The following is a 12,410-nucleotide window of genomic DNA, read 5'->3' on the forward strand; positions in this document are numbered from 1 at the left end:
TTGCTTTCTGAGAAGAATGACTGGACGGATCACATCTTTCGAGATGGCAGACGACAAAGCTTGATGAAGTACAGACAACTCAGACTGTAGTCTTCGCTTTAATCCCTCTTTTGGCTGGATCGCCCTTTCGGGTTTTCAATCCACCGGGATACCCATTTTTGCCTAAGCCGCCCTTGCGGGTTTTCGACTTACCGGGTGTACAAATTCTTTTCATTTTATCCCTAATTTTTGCCCGAACCTTTTCTTTCTGTTTTTTGGTTCGCCGGGATGCCCATTTTTGCCTGGACTCTTTTTTTTCTTTTTGTCCAGCGGGTCAATTTATGCGAAGTATTTTTTGACTACATCTGAGTTAACAGGAGACGGAAAATCTTCACCATCCATAGTTGTAAGCATCAAGGCTCCACCGGAGAATACCTTTTTCACAACATATGGACCTTCATAATTAGGAGTCCACTTGCCCCTGTTATCTGCACCGGGAGGGAGGATCCTCTTCAAAACTAGATCACCGATCTGATAGCTTCGAGGACGCACTTTCTGATCAAAGGCTCGCTTCATCCTTCGCTGATACAACTGTCCATGGCATACAGCTGCTAGCCGTCTCTCCTCGATAAGGCTCAACTCGTTAAACCTTGTTCGAATCCACTCGGCTTCGTCCAGCTTGACATCCAATAAAACTCTCAGAGAAGGAATCTCCACTTCAACAGGTAGGACAGCTTCCATACCATACACAAGGGAGTAAGGGGTTGCCCCGGTCGACGTACGTACTGAGGTACGGTACCCATGCAAAGCGAAAGGCAGCATCTCATGCCAATCCTTGTACGTAACGACCATCTTCTGCACAATCTTCTTGATATTCTTGTTTGCCGCTTCTACAGCACCATTCATCTTTGGTCTGTAGGGAGAAGAATTGTGATGTTCAATCTTGAAATCTTTACACAGCTCTTTCATCATTTGTTATTGAGATTCGAACCATTGTCAGTGATGATTCTCTCAGGAACTCCATAACGACAGATGATTTCTTTCTTGATGAACCGGGTAACCACTTGTTTGGTAACGTTAGCATAGGAAGCTGCTTCCACCCATTTGGTGAAATAGTCAATCGCAACCAAGATGAAGCGATGTCCATTCGAAGCAGTAGGCTCAATCTTTCCAATCATATCAATGCCCCACATGGCAAACGGCCAAGGCGAATTCATGACATTCAGAGGGCTTGGTGGTACATGCACCTTATCAGCATAAATTTGACACTTATGGCACTTCCGAGCATACTTGAAACAATCGGATTCCATAGTCATCCAGTAATAACCCGCTCTCAACAATTTCTTAGCCATTGCATGTCCGCCGGCATGAGTACCGAAGGAACCTTCATGAACTTCCTGCATTAACATGTCCGCCTCGGGTCTGTCCACGCATCTGAGCAAGACCATGTCAAAGTTTCTCTTATACAGCACATCATCCTGATTCAAATAGAAGCTTCCAGCTAGCCTTCTCAGGGTTTTCTTGTCATTCTTCGACGCACCTTCAGGATACTCCTGAGTCTTGAGGAAGTTCTTGATGTCATAATACCACGGCTTCTCATCACTCACAACAGACTCGGCTGCAAACACATACGCAGGCCTCTCAAGTCGATTCACCGCAACATGTGGCACATGATTCCACCAATGAACTTTGATCATAGACGACAAAGTAGCCAAGGCATCAGCCATTTGATTCTCATCCCGGGGGACATGATACAACTTCACCTTCTTGAAGAACGTCAGTATTCTTCTGGTGTAATCTCTATACGGAATCAAATGCGGCTGATTCGTATTCCAATCTCCATTGACTTGATTGACCACTAGAGCTGAATCTCCAAATATATCAAGAGTTTTGATCCTCAGATCAATGGCTTCTTCTATCCCCATGATACAAGCCTCATACTCAGCTTCGTTGTTGGTGACGTCAAACGTCAATCTGGCAGAAAAAGGTATATGAGCACCTTTAGGATTGATCAATACTGCCCCAACACCGTTACCGTTCATATTCACAGCCCCATCAAACATCAGTGTCCATTTGTCATCCGGATCCGGTCCTTCCTCGACAAGAGGCTCTTCGCAATCTTTCATCTTAAGATACATGATGTCTTCATCAGGGAATTCAAACATCATAGGCTGATAATCTTCAATCGGTTGCTCGGCGAGGTAGTCTGACAGAATACTACCTTTGATGGCCTTTTGTGACGTGTACTGAATATCATATTCTGTTAGAATCATCTGCCAACGAGCAACGCGTCCGGTGAGAGCTGGTTTCTCAAAGATGTACTTCACTGGATCCATCTTAGAAATCAATAAGGTAGTATGGTTCAACATATACTGCCTCAGTCGGCGAGCAGCCCAGGCCAAAGCACAGCAAGTTTTCTCGAGCAGTGAATATCTTGTTTCACAGTCGGTAAACTTTTTGCTAAGGTAGTATATGGCATGCTCTTTTCGACCAGACTCGTCATGCTGTCCCAATACACACCCCATCGAGTTCTCAGTCACTGACAGGTACATTATCAGAGGTCTCCCTGGAACTGGAGGTATAAGGATTGGAGGTTTCTGTAAATACTCTTTAATCTTGTCAAAAGCTTTCTGACAATCATCATTCCACTTGATCGCCTGATTCTTTCTGAGCAGTTTGAAAATTGGTTCACACGTGGCAGTTAGGTGAGATATGAACCTTGCAATGTAGTTCAATCTCCCTAAAAACCCACGGACTTGCTTCTCCGTTTTCGGTTCAGGCATCTCTTGAATAGCTTTGACTTTTGCTGGATCAACCTCAATCCCTTTCTCACTGACAATGAAGCCTAAAAGCTTCCCTGATCTCACCCCAAACGTACACTTGTTCGGATTCAACCTCAGCTTGAACTTTCTCAACCGATCAAACAGCTTCTGCAAATTAACCAAGTGCTCCTCTTCTGTCTGCGACTTCGCAATCATATCATCTACGTACACTTCAATTTCTTTGTGCATCATGTCATGAAAGAGAGTCGTCATTGCCCTCTGATAGGTAGCACCAGCATTCTTTAGCCCAAATGGCATCACCTTATAGCAGAACGTGCCCCAAGGTGTAATGAATGTCGTCTTTTCCATGTCCTCTGGCGCCATCTTGATCTGATTATATCCGAGAAACCATCCATGAAAGAGAATACCGAGGATTGAGCCGTATTATCAACCAATACATCAATGTGAGGTAATGGGAAATCATCTTTCGGACTCGCTCTATTCAAATCCCGGTAATCGACACACATTCTGACTTTACCATCCTTCTTCGGCACAGGAACGATGTTGGCCACCCATGGGGGATAACTTGTAACAGCCAAAAAACCCGCATCCCACTGCTTCTGAACCTCTTCCTTGATCTTAGTTGCCATATCAGGACTCGTTCTACGAAGCTTCTGCTTGACCGAAGGACATCCTTCTCTAAGAGGTAATCGATGCACCACAATGTCTGTATCCAACCCAGGCATATCTTGATATGACCAGGCGAATATCTCCACATATTCTCTCAGCATCTCAATCAGCCTCCTCTTGACAGAGTCCTCTAAAGCAGCCCCAATCTTGATTTCTCTTTTGGCGTCCTCAGTACCCAAATTAACAACCTCCAACTCCTCCTGATGAGGTTGGATGACCCTTTCCTCCTGCTTCAGCAATCTGACCAATTCTGCAGGGAGTTCACAGTCTTCCTCACTCTCCTCTTCAGCTTGGTAGATGGGATTGTCGAAATCATACTGAGCCATAACAGAACTGTTCATAGTGAATGCCATAAGATCGCTTCTGCATGTTTAATGCTTTGTTTTAGAAAAAGAGTTCAATAAAGTCACAAAAAACAAAAACATTGCCATTTTTATTGTTTTTGAAAAAAGATGAAAACAAAAAATAGAAAGACAGGGATCACAAAGTTTGATTTCAAAAAATGTCCTTCATTAATGATAATCATTAAAACATGATGAGGCCCTACAATGAATCACTACGCCTTGGGCAGATCGTAGGATTTTCATGCAAAATGACAAAACAACAGAAAATTACTCTGTCAGAAGAGTAACTTGAACCACTTCTTCAGCCGTCCAGTTGTTGATAGACCCCCCTGGTGCACACGGGCGAACCCAGTTGTCCAGATCACAATCACTGTCACAGTCTTCACTACCGGTTGCAGAGACGTCGCCATGATTCATCAGCCCAGCGCTGGTAAAGGTACTCGGACCCGCTTGACCATTCTGCTCTGCTTGGAGAGGCTCATAACCAACGCCAAATTTGTCTTCTTTGACAGGCAAATCCACCATCTTGCCCCAGCCTTCAGCTTTGCCAGAATCAACAACCTCCTTAGCCTGCTTGTAAGAAGTAATTGAAGCACCTGGCTTCCTCTGCTCAGCGTACGCCACTTTCTCAAGAGCCACAGTCTCAAACGCCTGACATAAGGTTTCGTGGATCTCGCCATCCACCTCAACATATTTGAACGAGGATAGATGACTCACCAGAATCTCTTCTTCACCGCACACGGTCACAATCTGACCGTTCCAGACATACTTGAGCTTTTGATGGAGAGTCGACGAGACTGCCCCTGCTGCATGAATCCATGGACGCCCCAATAAACAACTATAGGCGGGCTGGATGTCCATAACATAGAAGATGATATCGAATACCTCAGGACCTATCTTCACAGGCAAGGTAACTTCCCCACACACAGAACGTTTGGAGCCGTCGAAAGCACGAACGATCAGGTCACTGGGAGTAAGCACAAACCCTTCCACATCAATCTTCTTCAGAATCTGCTTAGGCAGCACATTCAGCGACGACCCGGTGTCTACCAATACGTGAGACAACACTGCCCCCTTGCACTCCATGGTGATGTGCAAGGCTTTGTTATGGTTCCGCCCTTCAGGCGGTAAGTCCAGGTTGGTGAATCCTACACCATGCCTGGTGCTCACATTGGCCATCACACCCTCCAGTTGATTGACAGAAATCTCCTGAGGCACGTAAGCCAGATTCAACATCTTCAGCAAGGCATTACGGTGTGCCTCAGAGCACAACAACAGTGAAAGTATAGAAATCTTGGACGGAGTTTGATTCAACTGATCTACAATCTTGTAGTCACTCTTCTTGATTATCTTCATAAACTCCTCCACGTCCTTCTCAAATGTCCCCTCGGGCGCTTCCTTCTGGACAGGTTCTTCCTCAACCACAGCTTGCTTACCCTTTGCTTTGGCGAGAGCCTCAGCATTATTGTCCCTCAAAGGCTGCGGTGCGAACAGACGACCGCTTCTGGTAAAACCTCCTGGACCCCCTACATTATCCACAGCCGGACCAACAGTTGCAGGAACTCTATTCGGTAAACCAATTGTCACTGGAGCTTGATTCACTGGTCTCGTCTGACTTTCAGCCCTTCTGTAACTGCGGTGAGCATTATCATACTTCCACGGCACGGCTCTACTATTCTCAACAGCCCTTCTTCCAGACGCAACGATAGTAGTTGGAGCACTGATGGTTACAGGCACGGAAATGGTAACTGGGGTACCATTTGTTGCAGGTGCACTAACGACCCTTTGTCCACGTCCTTCAGACGGTTTAAAGTAAATGGTGATAGTTGACACTGTTCCACGATCTTTTACAGCCCTACTGAATTGCAAACAACCCTCATCCATCATACCCTGGATACCGGCCTTTAACTGGTCGCAACCATTCTCAGATTCTGCACAGCCCAAACAATCCTCATCACAGCCCGAGTAGACACCCCCATTCAGCAGACGGCCCTTCACAACTAGCAGAGAAGTCTGAACATCATCAACATTAACAACCAGATCTTCAGCTTCTTTCCCCTCAATATTGTTCACTCTATGCCCACCATGCTGAGGCATAGGGTTGTTTACGACGTTAGGCACTGGAGCGAAGTTGATCGCCTTGGCATCGATCAAATCTTGGACCTTGTGCTGGAGAGCCCGACACTTCTCAGTATGATGCCCTGGTGCCCCAGAGTGAAAGTCACAACGGACGTTGGCGTCGTACCCAGGAGGCAATACTGTAGGCGGAGCCATTGTACGCAACTCAACCATCCCCAACCTGAGTAGTTCGGGCAGCAGTTCGGCGTACGACATGGGTAGCGAATCAAAACGTCGATCAGGCATCCTTTGTCTGGGCTGATACGGACGTTGCTGTTGTTGTTGTTGTTGTTGCGGTTGTTGAACTCTTTGTTGTTGTTGTTGACGAGGTTGAGGTGCCGGAATGGTCACTGCAGCAACCTGACAGCATTGACTTCTGTTCTGATCTCTGCGGTATTGAACAGCATTAGTTTCACCCTCTCTTCGACGAGGTGCCCCAGCAAACGGCTTCTTAGAAGAAGAGGAACCAGCATCTTGGATCTTCCCAGTTCTAATCAAGCTCTCAGTCCTCTCTCCACAAATGACAACATCAGAAAAACTACCGAATGGGCAGCTCCCCATACGGTCCATAAACACACCCTGAAGAGTACCGATAAACATATCTGTCAACTCCCTCTCCAGCATAGGAGGTTGAACTCTAGCAGCCAGTTCACGCCACCTCTGGGCGTACTCCTTGGAGCTCTCTCCGGATTTCTGACATAGACTCTGCAGCTGAGTCCGGCTCGGTGCCATGTCCATGTTGTGTTTGTATTGCCTCAAAAAGGCCTCACCCAGATCCCTCCAGCATCGGATCGAATCTCTCTTCAATTCCATGTACCAGTCCAAAGAAGCCCCAGATAGACTATCTTGGAACAAATACATCCACATCTTTTCATCATCTGTATACGCAGAGATTTTTCGATAATAAGCCTGCACATGGGTGCGAGGGCAAGAAGTACCGTTGTATTTATCGAAGGACGGTGCTTTGAACTTGTAAGGGATTCTCAAACCTTCCACCAACCCCATATTGGTAACATCGAAACCGAGAGAGTTCTGACATTCCATAGCTCTAATTTTCTCAGCAAGGGCATCAACTTTACGATCCCTCTCATCAACCCTTCCCGGAACGTCTTCGTCTTCACTGAGCAGAGTGAACATATCCTCTTGTCTGTCAACAATCGGAACAGGATTACGGGCCGGGGCACGGACTGCTCTGGCATTAGCGGCATCTGGAACAATAGGTTGACCGTTGATTCGAATACCCCCCAACTCATCACCTACAGCATAGTTGTTGATGGGTACAGCAGCAACAACATTATTATCATTGACCGGGCCTCCCTCTGGCGGAGCATGGTTGACCGGTGGAATTGCAGCCTCTTGTCTCTGAACCATGGCTCGAAGTTCTTCTTGACCTTGTGCAACCCCTTGCATCATATTCATAAACTGGGCCATGTTAGCCTTCATCTCAGCCAACTCTGCTTGAACTTGATCCATACCTCTCTGTTGATTCAGTCTTGTTGAGTAGCGGTGCGGACGTTGATCAGCTATCCTGCCTGAACAGGAACCAAGAGTGAGAAGTCACGACCAAGAACACCTGTTATGCAAAATGATATGAGTATGGTGCTAATGATGCGTATGATGCACATGATATGTTCATTCCTCAGGCATTCAAAGAGCCTGAGTCATCCTCAAAAGATGGCAACCTGCAGCAAGAACAACACAGAAGCACAGAAACAACATACAAGAGTGATGAGTACAAGGTGAAACCAACAACCTCATCTATATGAGTAACAGGATCATACAACAAAGTCGACAAAGAAAATCCAAACAATCGGAGTACAACAATGAATCCCATCCAACAAGCCTGGAGGTGATTCTCAACATACACATCAAAGATACAAGCTAAGACAAACGGCCTCCCGGAATGAGAGTCTTCAAGTACTGACACTGGTCTATCAACAGGTCACATTTTGAACATTCTGGCAAAAGAGTGATCTTCTCCTTCAGTTGTCGTCTAAGCTCTACCACTTCTCCTCCAAGGTGGTTCTCTGATGCCTGTCTCAAGTCTACTTCCTTCTTCAACTGGATGTCTTTATCTCTGAGTTGCTTCTCCAAGTCTCTGATCTTCTTCTGATAGTTGGCCTCAACTCTCTGCAACCTCAAGCACTCCCGGTGTTCTGCATCTAACATGCTCTCCATCTCCTCGTAGGATCTCTTCTTGTTTCTCAGTCTGCTAGCATCTTCTTCTCGCACTCCTCTGATTTGATGAGCCAAGTTCAAACTATCAGCTTTGGCTTTGTACAACTCCATCTGGGTATCTTGCTCCTTCTCTCTCAAACGGTGATTCTCCATCAGGGCTTGCTTGTAGTGCTCCGCAGGCACACTCTCAGCAAGGATCAAAGGTGGTTGCTCCTGCAACGGCTCCATCCTATCGTAGGGTAACAACAAAGTTTCTACTCTCTCCTTGACCCAATCAGTGTAATCAGGCATAGCAACGACAAACTTCTTCCCTAAGACAGATCCATCCTTCACACCAATAGACTTCCAAGCTCTCCCTATCTGCTCCAATCTGGCCGGGTCACTCTGCTTCTCAAAATACACACTTTCTGCTACCTCAGCCTCAAATGGTCTTCCCTTCATCACAAACCCCAACTGGCGGAGAGAAAGAACCGGGTTGTAATTGATGCAACCCCTAGTCCCTACGAGTGGCACATTACGGAATCCTCCACAGCTCATAATGACGTTACGCACATCCATCCGGTAAGATTGCCACCTGATATCATAGGAGGTAAGAGACATAACCCTCTGAGTCCACTTATGCGTGCTCTGGGCATCCACAAAAGGTCCACTGACTGGCAGGAGAGACAAGAACCATCTGAGCAAAAGCGGGAGACAACACCTGATAGCCCCACCCTTACCATGCCTACTGTGAATAGCATAGTAAGTGTCAGCCAACAGAGTAGGAACTGGATTTCCTCCAATGAAAATACTGACTGCAGTATAGTCAACAAAATTGGGCATACTCGGAAACAGGACGATCCCATAGATCATGACGGCCAACTGAGCATGAAAGGCTTCCCAACTTCCCTTCTCTGCCTCTTCTCTAGCTACCCTCAACAGAAACTTTAAAGGCAATCCTACAACATCCCCACTGGACTTCCAACTATTGCTGACTTCCTTGATACCCAAATGGAGAGCTCTGGCAACAACTCTGAAATCAACCTCCTTGGGCACATCCAAGAAAGGAACCTGATACCGGACCGGGACACTCAGCAGGATGGAGTACTCCTCAAGAGTGGGCGCTAACTGATAATCTTGAAAGGTGAAACAATGAAGCTCTGGGTCGTAGAACTGTAGAAGAGTCTGCAACGGCACCGGATCGACTACCATCTTCAATAGTGTCAGAATATCTCCATACTGGTCGACAAACCCCTTCCGGTTACCACTGGTCATAAGGTTGCTCAACTCAATCAGAGACGTCAAAGGTTCACGGTGAAAGCTGTAGGAACAAGTCTTCCGCTTCAACTCTGGGACTGTTGCCATCTCTATCAGTGAACAAGCTCTGGAATGTACCTGAGAAATGATATGCATGCAGGGATTAGTTTTTTTTCTTTTTTTTTCTCTTTTTTTTTTGTATCCTTTTTTATTGCGTTTCTTTTGAAAAATAAATATGTTATGATGCAAATGATGCAGACTGGACTGGTTGGCTGTGTCTCTCAGAACACAGGATCAAAGCTTCGGCTTGAACTCGGAACCACAAATTCATCTGAAACCCAAAGTCATCTGAGACCCCAAAATTCTGAACCAATAGTCACCAACAGGATCACAAGTCACCAACAAGTCACCAACTGGTCACCAACAAGTACCTGTACCTGTAATAATGATCATTCCCTCCCCACTCACGGGTGTCATCTAGGCCAGGGTAAGGTCGAGAGAAACGCAGCATAAATAACCTTTCGCAGAACATCATCATATACACACCCGAAGTATGTAACGATAATATCCCACCAGGGTCTGAACTGCTCGTGATATCAATGTTCCGCTAAGTGGCGCAACACCACCCGCTTCCCATGAATCACTCTATTCCTAAGTATCCTAGATTTCACTCATGGCCTGGGTATTGGGCCTTTTACCTCATGTAACTCCCACCCCAACAGAGAGAAACAGACAACCAGCCAGATGAATAATGAATGTGAATGAATGCAAACATAAGTGCAAACATAAATGCAAACAATAAATGCACATATATACAAATGAATGCAATACATAACAGCACAAAGCAACCAAAGCCCTAACCTAGAGAGCGCTAGGAGAGACTCGCTTAGGGAAGACGGACCAGCACAGGTCAACTTCTCTAATATCCCCAGCAGAGTCGCCAGCTGTCGCATCACACGAAAAACCGGCGGGAAAAGAAGAAACAACAGAGCCGCCACCGTGCGTTATTTATCCCAAAAGAGGGAAAGGAAACGCTCGAAGTAAACCTAGGAAAGAACATGGTCTCGCGACCAAAGAGAATGGGTTCGGGAGTCGGTTATGCGAAGGGAAGGTATGAGCACCCCTACGCATCCGTCGTACTCGACGGGATCCACGCACAAAAGGAAGGAAAATGGTTGCTAAAACACTGCTCACACACACACACTGGCTGAAAGAGACACAAGAAAACAAACAAGACCGAAACTGACTCGGCAGGATACCGCATCCTGGGCCTACTTAGTCTATCAGGCATAGACATCAGAGTCGAAGTAGTTCGGAATGGGGAAACGACACATGCTCGCTAGGATGTCGCATCCTATGCATACGTATCTCCTTTGACGAAGGAGAATCAGAGCATTCGTAGCTCGGCTGACACGCACACAAACAAACACTGGCAAACGTGGAGCCTGACTGCCAATCACTGGACTTACATCAGCATCCGAACCAAAACAAACCCACACTGGAACCCGAATGCCACTCGATGGACTTACATCAGCTTCCAAGCACACAACAACACACACAGAAGGGTTGAAGACGAAAGGTGGAAAAAGAAAAAGGGCGCCCGGAGAGATCAGCTCATCTCCTGCCTACGTACCTCATCTGGTATGAGGATCAGGGCGACGTAGTTCCCCTACAGAGGGATACAGGACTAGCCTAACCAGATAACAGAGGGAGACACAACACTAGGGAGACTACGACTCGAGCCTAGATGTTATCATGCAAATCAACCCTAAGTTAAGGTTTCTAGCTAACTTGCACAGGAAGCAAGCCTATCCTAAACATGACTTGCACAGGAAGCAAGCCACACACACATTTAACCTGCACAGGGAGCAAGCCAAGCACAACCTAACTTGCATAGGAAGCAAGTCTAAACTAACCCTAACTTGCACAGGAAGCAAGTCAAACAAACATACAAGCACAGATAGCACACACTATACACAAGCAAGTGGCTCAAACAAGGGTTAGGTTTTAGTCGAGGGGTCATGTCAACCTCAACAAACAAACCTCTGGAACTGGGTAATGTTAGCTCTTAACCTCGCCATTGAGAGACTAAGGTGAAGCAGATGAAAGGTGAGTGAAGATAAGACTTCACAGCTCTTATCCCTGGCCTGGGAGAGCTTAAGACAAGAATGTGTGGGTTCAGAAAGTGGGAACCCTTCTACACATTTAGAACGGACTCAACTGTACAATTGTACAAGATCTTGGGTTTGTATCTGCAATGCATCAACACAGTGGTGTGAGCAAAGCAGATGACACACAGAATAGCAGGGGATAGGTTGCATATCCCTTGGGTTCTGCCAATTGCCTCTTCACTTAGGAGGTCTTTGACTCTATACAAGGACAAAATTAAACATCCACAAACATTGCCTCTTAAGGAGGACTTCAGACAGTTGCCTGGCCAAGTAACAGGCCAGGTCTTCCAGACTACATGAAGTTAGGAAGTTATACCTCAATGCAAATTGCTTATACAAGCAAAGCAAAGCAAAAGTTCACAAGGAACTGAGCAACTAAAAGCACCTGAAACAGTCAAGCAGATGTTAGTATGCAACTTCAAAACAAAGCAAAAAGAAACAGACATCAACAGTTAATTAGAGGCAAATGGATGTGCAAGGCACAAGGCTTAAGGCCTGTGAGCCAAGCCACCTACAAAACAAACAAGTTAGACAATGATATTTAAGCAAGCTCAATCAAAAAGAAATGGTCTCATTGGAGCATTTGTAGCTTCACCTGAAAACATGAGCTCAAAGGTGAGTAACAGGACCACTAGGACAAGCCTAGGGTCAAAAAGGAATGAAAAAGTCAAAACAGCAAAGGGCAAGTATCCAAAATCATGTTCAAACAATCAAGGATCGATACCAATTGGGTTCACATTCATATCAATTACTATCATCATTTCATGAACAGTTTAGGTCAAAGTGTGGCATTTAGAAGCTCATAGGAGTCAACAGCAAGACTTAGCTCAAAAGCAATCTTAAACATCTCCAAAAATCACCAAATAAATCATGACCAATCACAACCCACAGCATGGTAAGCATGTCAAATTTCATCTCATTTGGACAAGTGG

Source organism: Lathyrus oleraceus, chromosome 4 (assembly GCF_024323335.1).
Source record: "Lathyrus oleraceus cultivar Zhongwan6 chromosome 4, CAAS_Psat_ZW6_1.0, whole genome shotgun sequence".
In the NCBI taxonomy this organism is placed as follows: domain Eukaryota; kingdom Viridiplantae; phylum Streptophyta; class Magnoliopsida; order Fabales; family Fabaceae; genus Lathyrus; species Lathyrus oleraceus.